The sequence below is a fragment of the Numida meleagris genome, chromosome 3 (assembly GCF_002078875.1).
Source record: "Numida meleagris isolate 19003 breed g44 Domestic line chromosome 3, NumMel1.0, whole genome shotgun sequence".
Lineage (NCBI taxonomy): Eukaryota > Metazoa > Chordata > Aves > Galliformes > Numididae > Numida > Numida meleagris.
In genome coordinates this window covers 38,806,969-38,832,978 of record NC_034411.1, presented here as the reverse complement: position 1 = coordinate 38,832,978, position 26,010 = coordinate 38,806,969, and the positions used below count along the sequence as shown (strand labels likewise).

The 26,010-nt window shown below is 39.7% G+C and overlaps 1 long non-coding RNA gene across 1 annotated transcript in view; it reads right to left on the bottom strand.

Moving 5' to 3' along the window:
* Window positions 1–26,010, bottom strand: part of LOC110396724 — a 26,745-nt gene continuing 735 nt past the window's right edge. Inside the window, exon 2 of the long non-coding RNA XR_002437206.1 lies at window positions 1–471. This is a non-coding gene — a long non-coding RNA (uncharacterized LOC110396724). The remainder of the gene's footprint in view (window positions 472–26,010) is intronic.

Below are 26,010 nucleotides of genomic sequence, written 5' to 3'. Positions count from 1 at the left end.
TGTTTTCTCAGGAAGAAATTTTATTTCTGCCTATTTCCTAGGATTTCCCTGGTACTTCAGCTTTCCATCTGTACCAACAGGAACACCTCATTATGCACAGTCACTGTGAAGTTGTCCCTCCACTTCACCATCTTACTTTTATTATCCAAAGTAAAATATATTTATAGTGATGTTTCCCACACAAATTCTGCAGTGCATCTCTTTTAGGAGATGAGAAAATTTCACATGTTCCAGTTCAGTACAAACACTGAGAAGAAATGTGATTCTTCAGCCTATTTTACGGGTTCCAACATAAAAGATGCTGAATCTGGAAAAACCAAAGCTTTGAGATGTACTGCTCGAATTCACTCTGTGAAAAAAACTTGTGGAGACAGTAGGCTTCAGTCTTCATACCAGTTTTCAGCTGGTCTTCAGTCTTCACACCAGTTTTTAATTGTTATGGACCTGAGTTCAAATATCAAAGGTATGGATCTGAAAAGAAAGAAAACAGTGTATTAGACTGAAATCTTGCACATTTCTATCTTAGAAATATCTTGGTATAGTTTGAAAGAAAAGATAATCTGGCATGTTTGGAAGTAATAACAGAACTGGTGGTAGAAATTTTGTTTTCTCTCTATCTATGAAGAATATCTACTGAGAAAATACCTAACTCTAAAAAGAAAATACTTAAAACCAGGACAAATTTAATGCCTACAGATAGCACCATGTTTTCTTACACAAAGTTACTCTCAAGTCTGTACAGCTGCAAAATCACCCCTGCGAAGACATTTGGGTCCATGTGTGTGAGCCATGACATTGATATTGGTCATATTCACAGGTGCTGACAACTTACTCTCTTTTTCACTTCCACAAGTTACTGGTTTCTTAATGCTCATTGTGACAGTTTTGGCTTGCCCATATCCATGCTGTTGTCAGATCGTAAGTGAAAGCATTTACAGAGTACAAACTGCAGAAAATCATGGAGCATATTGCATTTGCAGTGACTTCTTGCACACAGTTTGTGATCTCTCTGTGTATGGGCATTGCTGCTTGCGATCTGTTTTCAGAAACGACACCTTTCTGGCTGCTTTGTGTCTCTGCATGTTTAATACACTTGATTAGGAATAATGAAAAGGGCAAAGTTAATATTCTATTAGATCTTTTATGCAATAGTTTTGATCTTTTTTTTTTTAAATTCAAAAACAGTAATAAAAAACAGACCTGTGTTCTATCTTTTCCAGATCCCTGCAGAAGCAGAAGATAGGACAATAGCCCCAGGGCTGGAGAGCATCTGCCAGATTTCTGCTGCTTGCCTGGGTCTGTGTGGAGTACTAGGTCATGGGTAATAAGGAGAACTCTATTTTCCCAGGTGAATTCTGCACATCCTCTATAATGACTTTATGTGTCCCCCTTTGCCTACCATTATCCGACAAGCTCTCTGCTGTGGCCAGCAGCATGTCTTTGCACAAAATGAGCACGTGTAACAAGAAGCCTTGGCCTGGTCTTACAGCTTTGAGGTGTGTGTGGGAACACTGCTGCAGAAAGCAGCTGGCAAGGCAAGAAATGAAACCCTCAGGTCACAGAATAGGTAGCTGAGGCTGGCATCAACTCTGGAGATATCTAGCCAGCCTGCCTGCTCAGCCATGGTCAGCTAGATCAGGTCGTCCAGATTTGGTAAAGCTTTTAAAATAAAGATCAGAATAGTCTCCAACATATAGGACAAGATGAAATGCTTTCAAACTAAAAGAGGAAGATAGAGACTCAATATAAAGAAGCAGCTTTTTACAGTAAGGTTGGTGAGGTACTAGAAGAGGTTGTCCAGAGAGGTGGTGGTTTCTTTGTCCCTGGAGACATCCAGAGTCAGGCTGGACAGGGCTCTGAGCAGCCTGACCTAGCTGAAGGTGTCCCTGTTCACTGCAGGGGAGATGGACTAGGTGACCTTTAAGGGTCCCTTCCAACTCAAACGATTCTGTGGTTCTATGATAATGTGTTTGTTTCATATAATTTTTATGGCTAAAACGCTTTAAAATGTTGCAGGTTTTAGGGAGAGTAACTTCCTAGTATTCTCAGAGCCAGTTCAGAGGGCAGACCTTGCCCACAGCACAGCCCTACAGGGTGTCCGGGGTGTCCCATAGATCAAACTCATACATTCATGTAGGTAACTGCACTGAGCCTTGATGTTTACAGTCGAAGTATTGGAGGGAGCCTTAGCATACAGCTCATCCAGAAGTAGGATAGTTTAGTGCACCTTTTGACCTAAATATATCTTAAAACAGGAAGAGAAAATAAATCTTTATTCTTTTAAAGTATTAAAAGAAATGGAAATAATTAGCCCTCTGCTCCACAAAATAATTTCAGTGCAGTGCAGAGACGGCTCTGAAAGACACTGATCCTTTCTGAAAGTGTGGAGGACCCCTTGAAAACAGCCAGCATAAAGGAGCTGCACTGTGCAATTTTCTGTTGTCAGGGCAATGCAAAAGAATGTCAAAGTGTTCCTGGAAATGCAGGCAGTTTGTATATCACATTGACATAAAAATACGTGTTCCCAAATGTCTGTATGAATGCATCTGCAAACAAGAAAACCAATTGTTAAAACCTGCACTCTATAAGAGAAATACTGTGTGGCATTCTGGAATGTATGGAATGGTTTAGTTATGAATGAATGTAATTGCTTTTTAGAAAATGAACTCTTTTTTTATTATTTTTTTTCACCATAGCCTACCAGATGAAAAAGACTAATCCCTTCTCCAATTTTAAAGGCATATTTCAGAGATACTCCTCTCATGCTTGGCTATACTGGGGTGGGGAGGGTTGGTTTGGGGTGTTGTAGGCATTGCAGAAATTTAAAAGTGTCCTATTTTAGCAGTATTCAGAATCAGTCAAAATGTTGTTTAATCTTGGTTCTCCTTTAAGAGAGAAACAACAATCTATTTTTTTCTTGTGGAAGAGAAAGATGCTTTAAATTCCAAATATTGTGAGATTCAATAGAATTAATCCAGAAGATAAACCATCAAATTCCTCTGAAGACTTTATTGTTACTATAGAAACCTGCCTAAATCCAGAAACTCATTGTGAGATAAAAAGGAAGAATTTGCTTCATTAATCATTTCTGCTCTTCTATCATTACGTGGTGGATCGGGCTCTGGAAACAACAGCAGAGAGCCATAGTGATATGAAAGCATCTCCTGCCCTCTCCAGAAGAAACAGATTGGCCAGGAGGCAAGTTCTTTGTCAGAACTGGGGGTAAGGGGACCTTTCCTTCAGCCACCAGGCTGTGTGTTACAGGAAGTGAACACCAAAAGAGGTCTGCCTCACCTTCTATCAAGAGACAGCTGCAGCTTTGTAGGTATTAGTTCAAGATTAGATGTGTCAGCCTGAACCTCTTGTGAACTTAGAACACTGTTTTCTTGCCTCTTTATCCAAAAGGGGCATTAGATGCTTCTTTAAGCAGTTATTCATTAGCTAGTGGATTGTGCTAATGCAGGAGGTCACTGGGGTGAGAAGAGTCAATCTAAAAAGTGGATGGACAACTTCATCACTAAAATTTTGTCTGACATGGGCACAGGCAAAAATGAAACTAAATGTTGTGCCTCAGGGAGCATGGCTGCTTCCCTGTGCTACTCCACCACTGCACTCTGTGTTGTTTTTGCAGCACTGCATGCATACTTCCACCTTGTCTGTTGCATTTCCCCAAGACCACGAAAGGCAGACCTGTATGAAGACAGAACAACTCCAAGAGCCAGAGCTGGTCCATTATTATTCTTAAGAGACATTTCAGTGATCTAGGTAGAAAGTAAGAGGTTATGAGTCATGCTGCTGACCAAAAAGAGCACAAAAAGGCAAACCAAGAGTGTGCCTGAAGTAGCATGGAGACATGCAGTGGTTTGCTTCTATCTCTCCATGGCATCTTTTAGAAGCAGGGTCATGCCAAAACAAACATCAGCAGCACAGACACTCACAGCATTCCTCGCTGGAAGTGAAAGCTTGCTTGCTGAGGTGATAGCCATGCTCTCTGGCAAGGACTTTTGCTTGGCTGGGGACAGCTGGATTTGGAAGTCAGGGCCCTACTTGTTGAATTTGTTGCATGCTCCCTGCAAAGTAACATAGAAAACCTTGCACAAAAGCAGGAAAGGACCTTTATGCACAGTTACCTGGGCCTGAGTTAGTCAGGAGAGAGCACTTGCAATGACCACTTCCAACCTGGGGATCTCTCAACTTTTCCAAGTATGCAGGCCTATCATCTAGCCACATCCTCTCTTCTCACACTGATGCCTTCACTTCAAAGATAACAGCACACAGACATGTGGCCTGGAAGATATCTGCACCACTCTCCACCCAGCCATGTCTACAGGCTGGCTGTACAGGAGGCCAGGGCTCACCACAGACCTGCTCGCCTGAGGGACATCACTGCCCTGGTCCCTAGCGTGTCGCCTGCACACTGTCAGACAACGTGCTGTTCCAGAGGGAGGCAAATGGGGCTGCTGACTCCTCTCAGCACATCCTGAAGAAGGTAAAAGTATGTAAAATTATGCAAAAGCTGATGTGATTTCAATCATAGTTAAGTTTTCTTGGGAAGATCTTTATTGGGTTTAATAAAGATTAAACCAGTAGACTGCTTGACAAACTATTGTAATAACTACAGAAGCTAATAAGAAAAACCTTCTCTATTGAGCTATTTCAAGAGCACCAATTTAAAACTACAGTTGGAAGGATGATTTAAGTTTGCCGTGGATATTCAGTAGGCCCTAAGGAGTTCTGCTATGGAGAAAACCCATTAACTTTTTTACCAGGCTCTCTAGGAATCTTCCATAAATTGATTAACATCCAGAACTGGAAGTACATAATATTGCCTGTATTTCTTCTGAGAATAAGTTTATTTCCAGCTCCTTTGTCCTAAAAGCCATTTAGAAATCTGTTGTCCTTTCTAGAAAAGGTGTCCAAAATAATGTTTCTGCCCAAATCATAACTAATAGTCAGAGTAACCAGGAGTCTCATACTACTGTTATTTTTAATAAAATTTCACCAAAAAAAATTTCAAAAAAAAATTTTCACAAAATTTCTTGGTGGGTGGTTTCTTATAAGTTATGTTTCCCACTAAGTTAAAACGTGAGCCTTCTCATTTGCATTCTCTAATACATCTGGATTGCAGTATTAATGAATACTGTTTGGTTTTTTTCTTCCATACAGACAGCTGAGCACTGTAGTCAATATCCTTTTTAGACTGTTTGTTAACAAAATAAATAAACTACTTCTTAAATTATTTCACTGTGAAGAGTTTCCTCCAGCCCTTGAATTATTCTGCAGTTATTCTTTGCAGTCACTGGATTTTGCAACATCCTTTGAAAAAAATGGAAGTAGTGGAGCTGATATGTCATATCAGCCTCACCAGCCCTAGAGAAATTTTCCTGTATTCTGCTTGCTTTACCCCTCTACTAGCCCAAATTGCCAATTAAGAACAACTGCTTTAAAAAGGAGCTCTCAAAGCACATGTGAGATGCTGGTGGAAATGCTGCAGGTTGTCTTGGAGAGCCAGGAGTGAGAGGGATAGAGAGAGGCTGCTTAGAGAGTACTGAGGAAAGGTGTTTGGGTGTGGAAGATAGGAAAGTGATCTGGGAGAAGGGTTGATTAATGCGATACTTGTGTGTAAGAGGTGAATGTAACAGAATCCATGGCAAGGCCTTATGACAGGGGAAGCTGACTGCATAACCTCTTTGAGCGCTGGGATTGGGATGCTGGGTGTTTGTGCTCTAGATGAGTCTGAGCCTTAAACAGCCTTTCCTGGGGGATGTTGCAAGAAGCTATGGGAAAAGCAAAGCATTTCTTGGTGATGAAAAAGATGGAGGTGCCTGAAGGAGAGATGCAGTCTGACTGCAGGTGGGAGGTTTCAGCTTTGGGTCCCTGCTCAGAAGCAGTGTAATTGGCAGAGTTGTGTTTCAGCAAGAAACTAAATTGCTAACCTAGTGTCTGACTACTCCTCATCTCGCTTTAAAAAGCCTAAGAAGAGAACTTCTGGCAGGTAGGACTAATCACTGTTGTGGGTCTTTCAGTCTGTGTCTGCCTTCACATATGAGCTCTCCTCTGAGCTGTCAGGCTGGAGCAGCCTCTGGCCATTGCCTCCTTCCAAGGGTTGGTAGTTGGCACATTATTGCTCAGTGTGTGGGAGACTGCTGTTCCCTGTCCCTGGTTTATCTGTTATAAAGGTGTTATGAAGAATGATGAAAGGCTAGGTTTCAAAAGAAATGATTGGCAGCAATTATCAGTTGGAATTAATGCTTTGTTAGCAATTCTGGTGTTTTTTTTTACTTAATCCTACTGTTGCAAGGGTGCTGCACTAGTGGTAATAGCAACTTAGGAATATTACATTTAAAATCATCAGAAGTAAAAATTTCTCAAGCTGCCTTTTTAGGGGATATTACATTATTTGTTTTATAGGTTTTTTTTGTTTTGGGAATAAAGAGAATTTAATATATATATGTATCAGTGAGTGTCATTGTCATCCAGGAAATTGTTCTTTTTCTCAGGACTATTGTACTTCTGGCAGTGTTAGTCTGTGAAACTGTGTACAAACTGTTTGCATGGATTCCAGAGAGACCTCAGTTCATCTGTTCGGTCATGGCTTATGTTACAGAGCGTTTGTTTGCTTTTTTCTTTTGTCTTTCGTAGCACTCTGACAGTGGACCAGGTTACAAAGAACTTCACAGATCTATGAACAAAGATCTGCCTCTCCATCATGAAAGAATCAATTATGTATCGAGATGACTGATATTTCCTCAGTTCCCTACTCCCTCCACTTAACGTTTTCTGAGTTTGTACAAATTGATTTAAGCAAAATATCCTGACACTGGCTAGCTTGAAGAGCAATAACCGCTCTTGTAAAGTTTTTTAGTACTCTATCTTTCCACGTTAGTCACGTGGGGGGTAGGGAAAGATTTGAGGGACCTGGAAAGGGAAGACCTAAACTTAACCTGTAAGACCCATGGGTTCAGGCTCCTTTTCTAATGGTTCTACCTCCCTTGCATAACAGGAAACAATGGAGTGAAACTGTTAAATTGTGCAAATAAAAGAACTAGTCTGATGAGGTTTGATGGAGACAACACCATAGACAGGTGCAGCAAGGCCATAAATATTTTTGGCTGAGTGTATGTCTCAGGGGAAACAAATACCATGTTTGAGATGGGTGCCTCTTGGGGAGGAATGTGGATAGGTTACAGATTTGCTGTATGCTATAACTGAGTACATATTTAAGTATTTTCCTTTATGCAATACATAAGATCTCTGCATTCCTTCACATCTGTTAAATTGTTCTGATAGTTGGGCACCTTTGAGAATCTCCCAGACCATAGGGATCATGCTGAAATTTGAAATCCAGATTCAGAAGTTTTGTATTCTTTCTTCTCTAGTTGACATGGTAGTTACATGAGTATCTAAAGAATTTTTTGTGGAATTTAAGAACAGTAACGAGAATTTCGTGGCCTGTATATATACATGGTCTGTATATCCAAAATACCTGTGGATGAGGGTTCTGAATGTGCAGAGTAACTTGATCAGTCCCTTGTGTTCTGGGGTAAAATTAAGTCAAACGCATTCTTGGAAATATATCTAATTTCTTTGCTAGAAGAGAGGTTTTTTATCTGGACCTCTCCTAAGGCACAGATTTACTGAGATGTATGCAAAACATCTTTTATGAAGGGTGTGCAGTTGTGCTAGAAGCTGGTTTTGGTATATGCAAATTGGCATGCACTCCCTCTCCTACAAAAAGAGACGATAAGGAGCCACACAATGGGGTGCATGAAAGATTTCTTCCAAGATTAGCCTTTGAGATTTTTGTCAAATGCTTCAGTAATGATTTTAAGCTTGATTGAATTTGCTAAATGTGTTAACAACAAACCATTAAGTTTGTTTTCTAATACACTTCAATGCGCAGTATAAAATACAGTAAGGACTGAATTATGTGGGTATGTGATTATGTTTGTGAAAATGTATTGCAATAGGCTTTTTCAATTTATAAGCAGGAAATGAAGCTCTGCAATTATGGGATAATATAAAAATCAGAGCAGTAAAATTGGAATTTAGTCATTTCTTTTCTAGGTCTACTGTCAGCAAACATGAACTTGGCCCTTTTGAATTTCCCCACAGCTCTAAAAAGAATTCTGGTGAGAACCCAGTGGAAAAGCGGTAATTTAGAAGTTTCTGAAGAGTGCATCGTAGACCAGAACGTGCAAGGGTATCTGGCTCCAACGCTGGCAAACTGTGCAGCAATGCCCCATGGTACCTCAGCTCCCTTCCAGAAACACGAGCCCTGTCATGACATAAGCGCATATTTGAGTTGCAGTAAAGCACCATTCAATAAAGATCACTTGGAGCTAGTTCTGGAATCTCCTCTGTTCTGAGCTGAGATGATGCTATAAGATGTTCTTTGACAACTATAAATGAAACAAACTTCCCTTACCAAACCAGCTGTCAACTCAGGCCTTCAAATTGTAAGCCACAGAGGCTGAACCTGTTGACCACTTCACATGGTGCTTGATCATTATGAAAATGTGGTGTACAGAACAGAGTGATGATATCGAGAGGACATGATAGTACCAGTTTCAAGCGACATGAAATAGACATTATATGACCTAAATAGAACAACTTATAGAAAAAAAGGCAAAAAGAAAACCAAACTGATATTTAATGAGTTATCAGTTATTTTTTTTGAGGGGGGAAAAAGTATTTAATGAGAATTATGTCTACAGTATAATGTGCTTCAGTGATAGTCCATAAAGCATAGCTTACTTTAAGGAATGATAGTTATTTTTACATTTCCCTGGAATGCACTCTGGACTTGCTGCTTTTGTGTGAATTTTAGGTACTATTGAAGAGCTGATCTTCATAATGAGTAGAGTCTGAATCATAGAATCCTTAGAGTTGGAAGGGATCTTTAAAGGTTATCTAGTCCCTCTCTCCTGCAATGAACAGGGGTATCTGCAGCTAGGGTCTGATCCAGCCTCACCTTGACAGTCTCCAGAGACAGGGCATCCACCACATCCCTGGGCAACCTGTTCCAGTGCCTCACAACCCTCACTGTAAAAGACTTCTTCCTTATGTCTAACCTAAATCTACCTTCTTTGGGCTTGAAACCATTTTCCTTTGCTCTATCTCAACAGACCCTGTCTGTCCCCTTCTTTCCTGTAGCTCCCCTTTAGATATCGGAAGGCAGCTCTCAGGTCACCTCGCAGCCTTCTCGTCTCCAGGCTGAACAGCCCTGGCTCTTTCAGCCTGTCCCCACAGGAGAGGTGTTCCATCCCTGGGATCATTTTTGTGGCCCTCCTCTGCATGTGCTCCAACAGGTCTGTGTCTCTGCTGTACTGAGGGCTCCACACCTGGATGCAGTACTCCAGGTGAGGCCTCACCAGTGCAGAGTAGAGGGGCAGGATCACCTCCCTCAACCTCGCTAGGAATGAATACTCCTGCTAGGAACGGTTCATCAGCTGAAGTAATCCATGGCTACCTTTGTGATCATCTACCTGTGAACAGAGATTTGAAAATACAGCAAATGGATAGAAAAATGTCTTTGGTTGTAGCTGAAGCTCTTGAGGCACATTTCTAGCTCTCTGGAAGATGTTTTACATGACCACTGCAAATTAACTTCTTTCTACTAGAGAACTGCGGTACTTACTCATTAGGTGGATCAATGCTGATTTTTATTTTCAGTTACATAATTTTATATGAGATTTTTTTGTACTTGTGTAGTTGTTCTCAGTAATATGAGAACAGAGGGGTACTTGTGGTTCAAACACTCAGTCTTGATTAGGCTGCTGAGAGAAGTCACTGGGCACATACATAATGCATTACTGAGCTATAAAAGCTTTTGAGTCAGTGTTCTCTAACCGGTACACTCTGTTACGTTGCTGTTAGTGTTAAGGTCTACTTGGTTTAGTAGGAAGAAAGCATTAATGACTTTTTTTAAACTATCTTAGCAAGAAATCTAATTGTTTTATATTTTTCTCATGTGCATTGAATCTATAACCAGCAAATACAAATACTCATTGTGTCAGCAAGAAATAGGGTCTCTTTGTAATATGGATTACTGAATATTGAATTATAGGTGTTTGATATGGAAAATACAAATTGCATAATCTGTTTGTGTTAGTAATAAGGAACCTTTCAGATGTCTCAAATTCTATTGCAAAGGAAAACAGAATGTGCATCTTCTATTCAGATGGATCTTATGTACTCAAGTGCTGTTTGTTTCCTCTTTACATAAGAGGACAAGGCATTCAAAGAGAAGTAGGACTAACAGTAGTGTATGTCTAACACTGGCAGGTAACTGTTGGAGCCTTTTCTCCTACCCAGAGTAAGGGGGAGTAACACAACGCTGTTAGTAAGACTTGCTTTATGTCATTTGTGAGCTCTAAATTGTCTGCAGATGCTCTAGGTTTCTGTTATCACTGCTGAGGGAACCTTTTGAACCATAACATAGTCAAACTGTCTGTGAGAAAACCATATCTGAACCTTAGTTTGGCTGGGAACTAAATGTTAGAACTGTGTCTTGCAAGCATCAGTACAAAATCAGTCAGTGAGATTTCTGCGCTAATGAGCTTCGATCTAATGGATCTAGAATTAAGAGATCTGCCTTCTAGAGCTAGGGAAGCTTTCAAATAAGCTCAATAAAGGGAACCTCTCTAAGCAGTCTGCTTTTGTTTTCACATGCATCCTGGTTTCTTAGACTGCTGCTGCCTTCTGTGTTTCAAGAAAAGCAGGAGGCAGAATTAACAGACATCCTTGATACCATGTTGTTATTTTCTCACTTCTGAAGACAACTACAGAAAAGATTTCTGAAAGCCGTATAAAGTCTGTTGAACAAACAAGAGCTGATTTACCTCCTCAGTGATCTTAGAGGATTTGCTTGAGCCTAAATCTCAGCAATTCTACATAACTGTCACTGGGCACACTTACTGGGGGCTTGGGAGTCTAGCTAGCACCCAACGCATGATGAGCTCTTCATTGAGTCCTGAATAATAAACTGTTCTAGGTGACTGCTGCTGAACATAGTAGTCAGCCTTCTAAAATAGTCCTAAATAGGCAATAGTACATGTACCCACACAAAAAAGAGCAACTGGCTTTATAATTCCTGATTGTTCTATTTTGTGGAAAGATATACAATATATCTTTACAATATTAATTTCCAAAAGATTAATGCAAACACCATTTCTAACTAAACATTTCCAAAAAGTACGACTTAAGACCTAAACAAGCTCAAAAATGAACTGTCTTGCATAACTGAAGTACTTGCCTAAAATATCCTCTATATTTGTGCAGCTTCTGTTTAAACTGTTGATGCATTCATGATATTGTAAGAAGGCAGTTCTATTCCACTGTATTATAACAGAACGTATAATTAACACTTGAGCAGTTTAAAATTAGTAAAACCATGTTTCTCTTTTTTTATTGTTTTCACATTTAAGAGCAAGTGCTTTGAAAACCAAAAGTTGGATCCAATCGTTCTAGCTTCAGAGTGATATTTGAGCTTCCAGTTCAGGCCAGAACAGTGAGTAGCTGCACGCTCATGTCAGGAAAAACAAGTTTTCTATAGGTTGTATTTTGTATATTAGAACAATTTTTCTACTTAATATATTTTACATTTATTGATATTTATAAGTGTCATCTATAAAAATGTGCTCTGGTGACATTCAGCACTTTATGAATTCTCAAGCAAATCATTTCAGAGGTGTTAATTGAACCATTCATCTCAATAGGATTTTAGTGTTAGCCCAACAGCAACAGCCTTTTTAATTTCCTCACAGCTGATCAAAGCAATCAAGAAAAGAGACATTCTGTTGAATTTTCTTTAAGACCCTGATAAAATCTTATTTAGCTTAGGCAAGTGGATGGTATTTTGGAAAGCACTGCAAAGTCAGATCTGCTTTCCCTGCTGTTTGAATATATTTTCTCCCCATTAATGAAACAAGTATGCAAGCACCAATATCTGCCTTGACAAGCAAAACAATTCTTAACATTCAGGTATCTCAATACTTTTCAATACTGAAATTCTTTGTGTTGATTGTTGAGTAGTAAAGCATGCTTACGCTTTTCTCAAACTACCATTTAGATAAATACAAGTAGCTTTGAAATTAGATGTCTCTGTTGTCAGCCTGGCTTCTAACAGGTCACAGAAGATCAGAGGAGCTGCTCGATTTTTTTTTTTAAATTATTTTTAAATGTAAGCCATGTATGTGTAGCTCTGTAAAACCAACACAGATAACTCACAGTGCACCATGAAAATGAACTGAGAACATTTCTGCTCACCCCTTCTATATTCTGAAACAGAGCAGTTCTCAAGAGTTGTGCTTTTCCTACTATATGCTCTGCTGGATTCTGGTTCACTGGGCTAGTCATATAGGAGAAACAGAACCAAGCTGAGAGATTTACATCCTTCAAAAGTTGCTGAAGGCTTGGAAGGGCTTGTGCAAGCACTTTTCACAAAGCTGTTTTGTGCTCTGGGTGGGGGTATGCTAACTTTGGAGAGAAAGCGGTCATAAAGGAACACGACTTTAACATCACATTCGTTTCTTTGCTACTGAGCACTGTTCTACTTCCATTTCGTAGACCAATTATAAGGTGTCCTAAATACGACACCACAAATATACGAACTTAGAAGCATTCAGTTAAGTAGGTGGAAATAAGAGCTGTTATATATGTTTGCTTCCAAGTTAATTCCTTTGGAACTTGTTTATTACAGGTTCAGGGACTTTGATGTTTAATATCTTTAAAGACACCTGGAGTTTATATTTAATACAATATTATTGATCATGAAATCATTAAATTATTATTGATCATTAATCATTAAATAATGTTTCCTATTGTTGGAAAATTTAGATCAGTTGTCATTTAAAATGCTGAAGGCAGGATTGCAGGTGCTGAGGAAAAGAGTACTACAGTGTTTTCATGTTGGCCCACCATAGGTGCCAAATGAGGGCCAAGCTCCCTGGCCAGAGGAAATGGATTACAGCTCTCATCGAGTTTAGCCATGTAATATGATCAAGGATCAGGTCTGGTGCTCTTATTGAATTTCTGTGTTGGACAAAGAGGATGTGTTTAGTCCTGTGTGCTTTTTAAAAAAAAACAAAAAAAAAAAAAACACATTTGATTGCAATATTCTAGAAACTGCCTTTACCAAATCAGTGCATGTTCCTTTGATCAGAAATGTATTCTGCTCTCTTACGGGTTTTTCACTGCTTTGGGTTTAAAGTGCTACCATGATACCTCTTCTACAGGCGCTTTAGGAATAGGGGATCTAGTTGTTCATATGTCCAAGTCCATAAGGAAGTTGTGGTGGGCTTTTTCCTTCTTGTGCTGAAGTTAGTAGATGAATACCACAGTCATCATGATAATCCAGACCTGGAATTCCAGGTTTTTGTCTGTCTCCAGTGTCTTCTACCTTCATTTCATTCCTGCAGCTTTTCTCTCATCTTTGTTCTGATTGTTTTTGCTTAGAATTTTACTTTCTCAGTGCTCTTTGAGCTGTTTTGCACTCAAATACTTGAAACAAATTCTCTGCAATGTGTTGTCAAATTGTGAAACACAGAGTTGAGTAAAAAGTTCGTATTTGAAACACATAAGTATGTGTGGATCCAGGCCAATAAAGTCCCTTAACACTCTGAAAAATACCAGTAGTGTATATTTCTGGTTTTGTTTTTCTCCTTTGCTTTGTTATATAATATATTAAGTACAAATGCTACTCTCTATGATTTGAGTTATGTCATTTGATTAACCTGGCATAAGGTCTCTCCTAGTAGTTGTATTGTCTTCTGCACTACTTTTCTTGCAATGGCACTGCCTTTTACTTTCATATTAACTTTTTTCTCTTACATTTCCCAGTTTTGTGGCAGGATATAACCAAAAGAAACTATCTAGTGAAAATAGTTGATGTCCATGTAATTAAAGTTTCCTACAGCTTTTTTTACTTACCGGTGCTGACAGTTACACTACTACGCTATGCAGGCTGCTGGGCCAAAAAATTTCACTGGTTCAGGAGATTATTCTGATCAAAGGCTGTGTGCTCAGATGCACAACTACCTTGTTTTGTCATTCTGTTGCGATATTCTTCCGCTGAGAATCACAATTCCTACACATTTTCATAATGCTAAAGGTAGAAGTTGCAGACAAAACTAGTGACCTTGGTATGCATTGGTGTAAGCATGGAATGCTGGCTTTCACAGTTGGAGTGATTTGATTGAAATATTTGTATTTTTTTTCTAGTAGCCTCTGTCTTGTTTCTAATTTACTCCAAAATGTAGGTTCAATTTCTTCAGCTCTAATTAGAGCTTTCCTGTATAAACAATATAAAAATACTACGAAGAAGGAAAAGGAGAACAACTTACAGGGTCAGCAAGGGAAAAAAACTAAAGCAATGAGAAATTTAATGTGGCTACAGCAGAATCTTCTGAATGGAGCTCCATGCTAAACTCACCTGTTCAAAGCCTTGCTTTTGCATCACCTGGAGCTGTAGGCTTCTTTGGATTGAACCTCTCCAAAGTGAATCCTTTCCCTTTGTCCATTGAGACAGCCCACTGATTTGGTGCTGTTTAGCACCAAAATTCCTTCCACTGGGATTCTTCTTTGCTGCCTTTGCCCCATGCCACTAGAAATGATGCTTTACAGAAACTCAGTATTATGTTGCCAGTGCTACTACACTAAGCATGTCCTACATTACGGTCCTCTGCTATTTCCCCTCTGTTCTTTCTGACAGTGAATTATTGTGCTACTGTTTGATATCAAACAGTATATCAAACTATTCTCATAAGCCCTTCTCATTAGATGAGCTTGCCTGAGGAGACCACTACTTATGGAACTTTGTTATTTTTGCCAAGTTATAAAAAGTGATCCTATATCTAAGTGGATAGGATTCATGTCAGCTCCAGTGCAGTGTGTGTTTGGGGCTTCACTGTCATTCACTGCTCAAGTGAATGCTTAAGCGGTACAATTAAGATCTGGCTTTTCATTGGTGTCCACCATGAAGTTTTGATGATATTAATTTAATCTCTGTTATACCACATTGTCACCATCTAAAAAGCATAGTTGGAACTACTTACAACAAAGGAAAATGCTGTTTTCATAGAACTGATTCCTGTACAGAAAGTGTCATTGAAGTACCACTGCTGTACAGTCTGCCAGTTTCCAGCACCTTCTGACATGAAGCATGCAGTGTCATACACCTCTGGGTATTTTTTTTTTTTATGGGTGGAAATGTGAACTACAGATTTAGAAATTGCCTCAACTCACCTTAAGCATATCCTGAAGAGCTTTTTTCTGCAGCTTTTTAACTAGGTTCTTAATTACCCGCATATATTGCCTATCAGTCTAGAATTGAAAGGAAGTTATTACACTGAATATAGTGAACAAGCCGCCCTGGGATGGATTTATGACTTTAATGAGCCCCAAAAGAGGTGTTATCGTGTGGCAGATTAGCTAGTACTGCTAATTCATTAATAGATGTGGATAATGCTTGTAATTACTTAGAAATTATTTAAACAGTTTTAAAAACTTGTTTCTGGAGTAAAAGGAAATCTTTGTTTTCAGCTAACACCCACCACCAATACTATGCTTACAAAAATACTAGCACAAGTATTTATTGATAAATGACATGCCCTTTTTGAGATGAGCAATTCCATTTGTATTATATAATTCATGGAGTTAGGGTGTGGGAGAAAGAAGGCGTCAATTTCCAGAAGCTTCCTCACAGCTTGACAATCCAGGCTGCAAACAAACTCAAGTTATAAGCTGAATAATGAATTACCAATGCTTGCAAACCTTCATCTGAAGTGGACCTGAAAGTTTGAAGTTGTTCTGTTAAGCATGGAAGTTCCCTGGTCTCTTGCCCAAAAGGAACAGGTCCTTCTCAAAGGCCTTGGCTCGCTCCTGCAGAGAACAGACTCAAAATGAAAGCTGTAACCTGCCCATAGTTCTGCAGAACTCGATCTTATTTCAGTTGATAGTACTCAGCATCCCTAGTAAATGTTGTTATGGTGATGGTGGAATTCTAACACTGAGCGCTACATCTGTCTGCTTTTCTGCCAGTAGCAATCCTGCTGTGTACTGCTTCAAAAGGAAGGGAAACTGTGGGTTGTTTTTTGAACCTCCTCAATAATCAAAGAGGAGAGATTAGAAAATTCTCCTTCTGTTAAAAATGCAATGCTGGAATTTGATCTCAAGATAGGAAGGGAGGGAACATAAGCCTTTTTATACACCTTGACAGCTAGGTTCCTTGCTTACTTAGGGCCACGTCATGTTCCTGCAGAAGGTGGCAGAATGCTCGGCCCCAACATGAGCAACCTTCAGAAGGGCCTATGGCAGATGCAGCAGTGTGTGCATGCGTGTGTGTGAGAAAATGGCATGCTGGTAACTGTTACTGCTGGCAGACAACTGTAATCCTTCTTGTCTGATACTTCAGCATCTAGAGTACCCGGTATTCAAATCAAGTTTTTAGGGATGTTTAGGGTTGTTGTATTTTTCCTTCCAGAGCTTCTTTTCCAGGTTCTGAGCAATGTCACTAGGTTCTTTGTTTCTATTGGTACTTTCCACTTGCACTGGAGGCTGATGAAGTAATGGTTAGCATTTGTCTGTGTAGCAGAAATGCTAAGTCATGGCCGGAACCAGTGATTGAGCACCTGGTGGGAAGGCAGGGCCAACCCAGGGGAGCTCAGGTGCATGCAATGCCCCTGACCAACCAGAAGGAGTGGAGCCAGGATCCACCTCTTCCCAGACCTCTTTTAAGGGCTGGCAGTGGAGGCAAGGGTATCTTGCTAGAGATCCCTGCCTACTTGAGGTCTTCTGAAGGTAAGCAGATTCTCTGCTTTGTTTCTGTGCCTGCAGCTGTTGCATTTGAGCAAGTCGTTGCTGCAGCGTAGGACTTTGCTACTCTGCTGTCATTGCTGTGCTTTCCATCATGTTACAACACTACAGTCCAGAAAGTGTTCCTTTGTGATTTGGCTTCTTCTTCAGTGGGCCATTCTGATGTCTTCCATCTGCCTGTGTCCAAATTGGAGTCAGGGAAACAGACAAGCAGCACTTCTGCTTGTACTCTTCAGCATTGCAGCTGCAGGGAAATCATTTTTGTGCTTCATTTGTACATTTACAAAGTATCATCAAAGGATATCCTCAAAGCTTACAGTGCTACAGGCTGCCTTTTTGAAAGGCACAATGCAGATAATAGTCTCAGAAGCTCTGAGCTGGGTCACATGAGATAGAGCTTACGGAAACCCATGGGGAAGAGATAAGAATCAAGAGTAACTTAATTTTATCAGATGAAATGATAGCCCAACTCTGGGTTGGGGTGGAGGGGGGGGGGGGAGGTACTGGAGAAAAGAGTTCATTTTTAACAAGAGAATAAACATTCAGAAAAGGGAAAACAAGTTGTTAACCAACCTCTAGGATTTTTTTTCAGTCTTTTTTGATAACTGAAATATAATAAAAAGGAAAGTTAATCTGCTAACAGTGAGGCAGCTATTGACTAATACAACAAAACATGGCATTAGAAGGAGCAACTGCAGCAACACTTCTCTAGAAACGTAGTATAGTCTGTGTATTTTCTGGTGTAATTTTGGCCTGGCACATCAAACAGCTACTGCCAAGTGAATAGTGAAAATTTAAACATCCATTGTGGAGAACAAAACTGGACAGCTTGGGTGTCTTTCCTTGACAGATGCACATCTAACTTCTTAAATACCAGTGATGGAGGCTCCTCCAAACTTCCTAAGCTACACTCAACAAAGACTGGTTCAATATCTAAATAGTAAGGTCTTTTTGCTGAGATGTAAGCCCCTTATTTCTTCTCCTGTCCTAAGCAAACAGGAAGATTAATGTGCTGTCTCTTTCTCATAACAGATAGCTTTAAGGGATTCATACTAATCTTCCTTTTTCCTCCCAGCCTAAGGACTATGACACACTAAGGCTGTGTAAATATGGCAACTTTTTGCCACATCCATCTGTTCATAATCTGATATGCCAACTTAAGTAAAAGAGATGTGATCCTGTGCAGTGCTATTGCCCTCAAAAAAAAAAAAAAATTGAAAATAATAATTATTTTTTTTAATCTCCCTTGGTAAAGTGACAAGTATTTCCTAAACAGTGAACCTTTGTTCTGAAAAAAAATCTTTCATCTCTAGGCTACCTCGTAGGGTGGGAACAGAGAGTGTGTGGGAATGTTTTTATAGAATTGTTTTCAAAAACTTTGCATATGATCTGATGGTGTGCTGTCATGCTAGATGTAGGTTTCCTTAACACTATGCAGATTTTGTGCTTGAATTATATATGCACTTCAGAAAAATCAGGAGGCAGATAGGATTTTTGCAACTTTTCTCTTACTGCAGATGTTTCTGCTTGTTTCCTCTTGTGCAAGGTCTAGTTACTAGATGTAGAATGGCCTTATCAAGTCACTAAGTAGCAAAATTGCAGAAATATTGTTCAGTTGCATAATGTTAAGATGCTCCTTGTGTCACTAGAAACTTTTCATCAGTTATTTTGAAGATTTTTTCCTGTCAGTTCTAACAAACAAACATCAATATTAAAATAATTTATGTACATGGCAGAAAAACTACTGATCACAGAAGATGAATACTTGATCTTTAGTGGGAGACATACAAGAGTCTAGAATTTATTTCTGGCCTGTGGATTATTACACTGACAGAAACGTTGCTGTTCACTTGCATGTTTGTGTATCTTTGTGATTAGATCTGAGTATTGCTGTTAAGGTCTTTACATTTTTAACTGTTAAGATTGGATTCGAAAAGAAATTACTATTAAATTTCTACTTATTTGCAGTATTGAGCAGTATTGTACTTGATGAAGCAGGAAGCTTTCACAGCTACTGGATGACAAAGAGCAAGAAACTCTTCATCCAACACAGAAGGACAAGGGAGCGTTCTATGGTTTATGTGGCACAAAGTGGACCTGAGGAATAGGGAATGACATGACCATCTCAGTAACTGCTCAGCATGAGTGGGCTTTTGTCTCAAAAATGGAATCATAGTGACTGACAATACTGTGTGTGGGACGAGAAGATACAAAAAAAGCTTTTTTGACAACAGGAGGAAGAAATAAATTTTGGTCTAAAACTGGTGCCAGAAGTCAGGCTTAAAATTCACAGTGATGAGGATATAGAATCATAGAATCATTTGAGTTGGAAGGGACTTTTAAGGTTATCTAGTCCAACTCTCCTGCAATGAGGAGGGACACCTACAGGTAGATCAGGTTGCTCAGAGCCTGGTCCAGCCTAGCCTTGACTGTTTCCAGGGAGGGGGCTTTCAACCACCTCTCTGGGTAACCTGTTCCAGTGCCTCACAACCCTCACTGTAAAAGACTTCTTCCTTTTACCCAGTCTAAATTTTCCCTCTTTTACTTTGAAACCATTTCCTCTTGTCATATCACCACAGACCCTGCTAAAGAGTCCGTCCCCTTCTTTCCTGTAGCTCCCCTTTAGATATTGAAAAGCAGCTCTCAGGTCACCTCAAAGCATTCTCATCTCTGGGCTGAAAAGCCCCAGCTCTTTCAGCCTGTCCTCATAGGAGAGGTGTTCCATCCCTGGGATCATTTTTGTGGCACTCCTCTGGATGCTCTCTAACAGGTCTATGTCTCTCCTATACTGAGGACTCCATATGTGGATGCAGTACTCTAGGTGAGGCCTCACCAGCGCAGAGTAGAGGGGCAGGATCACCTCCCTCTCCCTGCTGGCCATGCTTCTTTTGATGCAGCCCAGAATATGGTTGGCTTTCTGGGCTGTGAGAGTATGTTGCTGGCTCATGTCTAGCTTCCCATCCACGGCTGCCCCCAAGTCCTTCCCGCAGGGCTGTGCTCCATCCTTACATCCCTCAGCTTGTATTCATAGTGGGGGTTGCCTCGAGGGGGGGCATAATTTGCTTCTCCACTGCATAGTAAAGCATAAAATACTACAACTTTTCAACTTCTTAATGTGTGAAATCACAGTTCATCCATCTGTATGCTGTGTAGCAGGGGAAAATAATGCATGCATTATTCTAAATAAATGAAGAAAGAAAATTGATACAATTAAAATGGATATTTTTGTCTGATATTACAAACTTCCCTAATATGATTTTTTTTCTCCTTGCTTTTTTTGTTTATTACAGATTCTAAAAAAAGAACGTCATAGAATCATGAGTTCTTTTTGTAGTTTTCTCTGGATTACTTTTACAAGGACAGTATTAGTATTTCAAGTTAGTGAAGGCGAGTGTCTCTTTTCTACTGAAGATATCCTAGTATGATGTTATCTCCTCTTCACCCTCACTATTGTTTATAGTTTATGACGTTGCTGATGTGGCTTAATTCATGCTTGGGTGGAATTCCTCAGATTCCTCTATTTTTGCTTGAATAGTAATCTTACACAGGCCAATAAAGGAAAGCTTACATATATGGAAAACTTAGAGCTCAAAACCAGTCATGGTAGCCTCGAGACAGGAATATGAAAATACACTTTAAAATAAACATTACCAACAATGGAACACAAGGACCTACAGATTTTTTTGAGACTTTGTGTTTAGCTTAAGCAAAATTGGAAGTTAAGATACTTACGTGGCTGCAATAGATGTTTTCACTGTTTCCTCTGAAAATATGATTGTGATCACAAAAATCATGCCACTCTTCAAAATAAGTGGCTACCTATGTACCTGTGCATCAGAGGCAACTCCATTAACCCAGTGGAATTTCACCAGCATGAAATAAATCATCTGTCCAGGTTGGTAGATAACACTGCTTTAAATTTTAATGACTTAAAACTTGTTTGAATAGTACTTCCATTGAGAAATGCTGCTGCTTTTTTCTACGTACAAAAGACTATTTTCATGTAGAAAATCAGTTGTAAAGCATATTTTCATTATTTGGGATGTACAATGCAGAATAAATAGTGAGTAATCTAAACAGTGTTTTGAAAAGAGTTCAAGATCACGACTGGGAACAATTTCATAGGCTGTTCTGTATGAGAATTATGAGGCAGTTTACTTGTTAACTTTCTGTAGTTGTTAAAAATCATTCATGTATGATAAATACAGCAATGATAACATTCATCTTGATCTTTGTGATGTTTTGGTAGGCATGACTGTGTACAGCTGCTGGTGCTTTTCATACACTTTCTCCACATCCTTCTGACTTGTAAATCTTAATACAGAGTGTGAAGCCTTGGTGAAAGTGATGTGGTGAGTCTGTCAGGTATTATACATGAAAATTTGCTTTTAGACCAGGTGACTTAACTTTAAACTAGGAGATGATAGTATACTTTCAGCTACTAAAAACCCTAGAGCATTCTAGCACATGTGGTTTTTCCAGCCTAAGCTTTTGTATCTGGCTTCCCTGTTGACATGCACAGCAAAATCAACCTTGATGCATTTAAAACAATTAGAAGCCATATTATTTAACATTTTTCTGTTCAGTAAGCAGCTCTAGGATACATGGGGAAGGGGGAATTCTTCTGGACAGTTCAGAACTACAGCTTTTGCAAGGTCGTCTTCTCCTGTCTCAACCTTTAAGAATGATTTGAAAGCTTTTTGACTTTCCCTAGCAAATACCCTTTGGCAGGATTAAACGGTACTGCTGCCAATCCAGCTTACTACCAAGCATGTTAATGAGGTGTCTTGGCCTTTTTATTAATTCTACAAGTAAGGTAGTCCATTCAGCAGTGACTGAGAAAGTTTAATCAAATAATCTCATTGTTTCAAATTTATCACCACAATAAACGAATCTACTAAAGAAAGAACCCATTTTCCAATGGTATATAGTTTCATACAGAGATGCAGTACTGCTTTGAAGCTCACAGTAGTGCTAACAGGTGCCCTGATGTTTGTATACAATTAATACAGATGTCACTGTGTACAAATGAGTGCTAGGAGGGACTTGCACAGCACTTCTGTGAATTGTCTGCCTGTAGTTCTTAGTGTTCTTCCTCTCACTACAAACTCATACTGTTAAAAGATTTTTTTTAAATGAAGTCTTAATTAAAAAACAGCTGGAAATAAATGTAGTGAGATGTAGTCCTTATCTATGATATGATTAAATATATCAATTGTGGGTGACAAATGTTAAGAGAACAACTTTTTGTATATCGTGGAGAGAAATAATTGAACTGGGGTCTGGGTTTGTGTAGCAGAATGTGTAGCAGCTTCCAGAATTATTTTCTGAAGTACTGGAAAACTATGTGGTTAACACATTAACGGCATGCAAAATGCATATCTGGAAGCGTCTGTGCCTCACACTACAGAACCACATAGCGAACATGTCATGATCTTCTGTGCTTCCAGATTAAAAATTCACCTGTAAGATTTTAATATTTCAGACTTACGAGCAGCTTCAAACAGCTGCCATTAGCCCTATACAATAAAAACTTCCTGTCAAATCAGTCTCTGGGTCTTCCGTTCTCTTCAGAAATAACCCCACCGAGAAGGCTGTACTGTCCAAGACTAGCAATGTGTTTCCTACATCAAAAATGACAATTTCAAAAGCCACCTTCAAAACCAGAAAAATAAAAGTTTATCTAAAGGGTGAGAATTATCAGATTTTTCTCGGGGTTGGCACACTTTCCTGATAAGCAACTTTAAACAGTATGGATGTCATGCTCTGATTCACTAAAGCAAGAGGCTTCCCTCAGCACAAATCCATTGTTTTCTTTTGCGCTCTATCTGTAGTCTTTCACTTTCTCCCTTGAATCTTCATGGCTGCTTTTCTATTTCTTTTGGTGGGTTTTCATGGGAAAGCCAGGATCTAGAGCTGTTGCTATCGTTTTCTCTTTTTCCTGCTTATTTTGTTCTTCTCTCAGTCTCAAACACACGCTATGGCCAATGAAGTGAAAAGGACCAAGTAGAAATGACAGGAAAAAATATAAAAGTTTGTGAGATTGGTAACCAGTCTTTCCTTAATCATAGTTTTGTAGTCCATTATTGCTGGTATAAATTACTTGAAATAGCAGAATGTGGTGCAAGATACCAAGCCCGTACAGAGCACAGATTGACTCTGGGATTCATGCCTCCGGCATTTCTTAAAATACAGGATATTGAAAAGATCTACTGTTCTGTATTTTCTGTCTTTGACACCTCCTACAGTCCTTTTGTGGTTTCTTGATGAAGGAGGAAAATGAGGAAGGAGACATGCTATTGTTTTTGAAATGGCATTTTTTTTGTGTGTTTGTTTTCCGCTTGAATTGGGAAGAGGTGCAAAGAAATGATGAGATGCCCTAAAAAGAAAAGGTGTTTCTTCCTGCACTTCTCATCTAACAAGAGATAGCAAAACAATCATTAGGTCTATTTTCAATTTCAAATGAAAGGGACTTTTATTTTCCACTGTTTGGCAAAAAAAGTATGCTGAACAGTTTGTATTCAACAACATTGAAGCAGCGGATTAAAATCAGCTTTGTATAAAGCAGTATACCTCCCAGGAACCAAGACACTGACTCTATATGTCCCTTCCTGACTACAACAGCCAACTACATTATAGTTTTCAGAGCTTTCTAGTTGCCTTCAGCTAGGAGTCATGTCTGAAATCCTGATACTTGTTTCGTTTTGCCTGTAAGTTGCAGGGATCTAAGAACTGTTCAAGAACTTACATGAAAAATATGTTCCAGCTTATCTTAAATTCATCTGACTGTAATTGCTCGAGTATATTCCCTCTCTCTACTTGAGAAAGTGCGAAGCTGTTGAAGGTGGTTGGGCTAATTTATTTGGTTTTGCATTTGGCTATTTTCTGTCATTTCTAGCAGCCTTTCTTGCTTTTCTGAGTTTATTTAAATATAGATAGATATTTAAAAAAGTGAATGCCAGCAAGATTACCCAGGAAAAAAACCCAAAAGTTTTTAACTACGGTAATATTTTTTGTTGCCCCTTCAAAATTTGGCATATTACATAGATTATATTCAGAGTTGTACCCTTATCCAGTCAGAATAGCATACATTAACCTGGCCCCACTGATCCAGCCACTTTGGCTATACAATAGCATTATATTCATGTGATGTCGGATTTGACCTCAGCTAGAGAAAATCATTTTGCCATATAGGTGTTTCCATCTATTACATGGGACTTTTATCATGTATATCGTATTTCTGTCTAATATCCAACAACCCTTGGGGCAGGAACACCAGATTAATGGCTCAGGTGTACACCTTTGGTAATAAGGATAAAAATGCTAAGGAGCAGGGACATCTATCAGCTGCAGAAAGACGCAGTTAAAAGAATACTTGCTTAAGGCGGGAGCTGGGTCTCTGAGTTCCTAGAGCTGTGTGGAAATTACTAGTCCTTCACATGATAGGAGTAATATTTATCCATCTTGAATAAACTTTTACTAAGTTAATACCAATGGTAAATGAAAATAAGTTTAAATGATATTTTCCTCTGACATGGCACCACAATGTCAACAATATAGTGCTGATATGTCTTGATGACTGTATTTAAGAGCTGAGTAGCAGTCAAGCAGGGAAAAAAGGGTACATCTAACAGGACAAATAAGTCACTGTACTCTGCAATAAATACTAACTGTTCCTTCTTACAGAGGTTTGCCATTTTAAAAAATACACTATTTCCTAACTGTTGTATGATTGTAGGTGTTTTGTTAAAGCAAAACTTGTAAAAGGTTTGGAAAAAGCATTCACAGCATCACCAGTTTGGTGCTTCATATAATATTGGGCAGCTCCCACCTACACTGAATCAAATCCTTCTCCATTTTGCCCGCTAAATAGATATTGTACTGTGTATAAGCATATAAAACATTTGGCAAATGTTTTCTCTTTATCATCTTGTTGCTTACTCTTGCATAGCATTGCTAGCTTATTCACTACTTTTTCTCTCCTTGTATTAAAAATTGTAAGACAGCTCCACAAATCCACAATAAATCAATGACTTCTGCCCAGGGAGGTGCTGGAGTCACCATCCTTGGACATGTTCAGGACCTACGTGGATGTGGCACTGAGGGACATGGATTAGAGGGCATGGTGGGATGGGCTGGTGGTTGGACTAGGTGATTTTAGCAGTCTTTTCCAACCTTAATGATTCTATGAAATTCATAATCATGTGGATTTATCTTTTAGCATTCCATTCCATATAGCGCATTTCAGTTCTAACTACAATACTTAAACATGTTTAAAATAGTAGACACAAGAACTCTTACTTGAGTGTCCACAGCAGCTTTTAAGAAGCAGCATCGTTTTCAGCAAGATTTGATTAGATCTGAGGAGCTATGTTGGTGTTGCCTCTCACGGTACTTTTAAAATGTTGTTTTATTAAGCGTTTCAGTAAATGGTACGTTGTTCCCTCCCATGCGTTTCATTCTCTCTCACAACATGCGTGCTCACTTCAAGCTTGCCAGCACTGCCACCCAAGCTGCCCCAAGTCTGCATGACAGGGGAAAGTCTTAACACTCATCTATCATTCAATTTACACCTTGAAATGACAGCAGCTGGCAAAGAAGAAAACAGCAGAAAAGCAATCTTTTTGGGGGAATGGGTATGGAATGAGATGATTCTGGAATACTGAAGTGGAGAAGTGTGCAACAGGGGCTCTGAACTCCATGGCAGCGCTCTGGGAATACGTATAGAATGAGACTGGACTTTGGTGGCCTGACTGAAATGCCTAATGCCATTCTTGCTTTCAACCATCGCTGCTGCTCTGACCCTCTGAAGGGACCGACATGAAGCTGCTCGTCAGCACCTGGGTTCAGCGAGCACTGCTCCCCTCTCACCTGTGCCTGAGCCACCCGAGCATAGGTCATGTATGCTAGTATACGGCGCGCATCCATATTGACGTTCATTTAAGCGTATATGTTTACTGAGTGCTTTCACTGCCTGCTTTTATGCTTGAGGTTAGGCTGCGTGTAAAACTTGCGCTCGAGAGAAGGGCCGGCGCTCGCGTTACCGCTTCCCTCACGCTCTGGACGGGCGGGGAGGGAGACAGACCGCCACTACGGCCGGGCAGCGGGCGCCCCGCGGAGCGCGGCCTGCCGACAGGGGGCGCTCGGCGCGGCATTCACCCGGAGGTTGGCGGCACGCGCGGGGCTCCCCCTGGC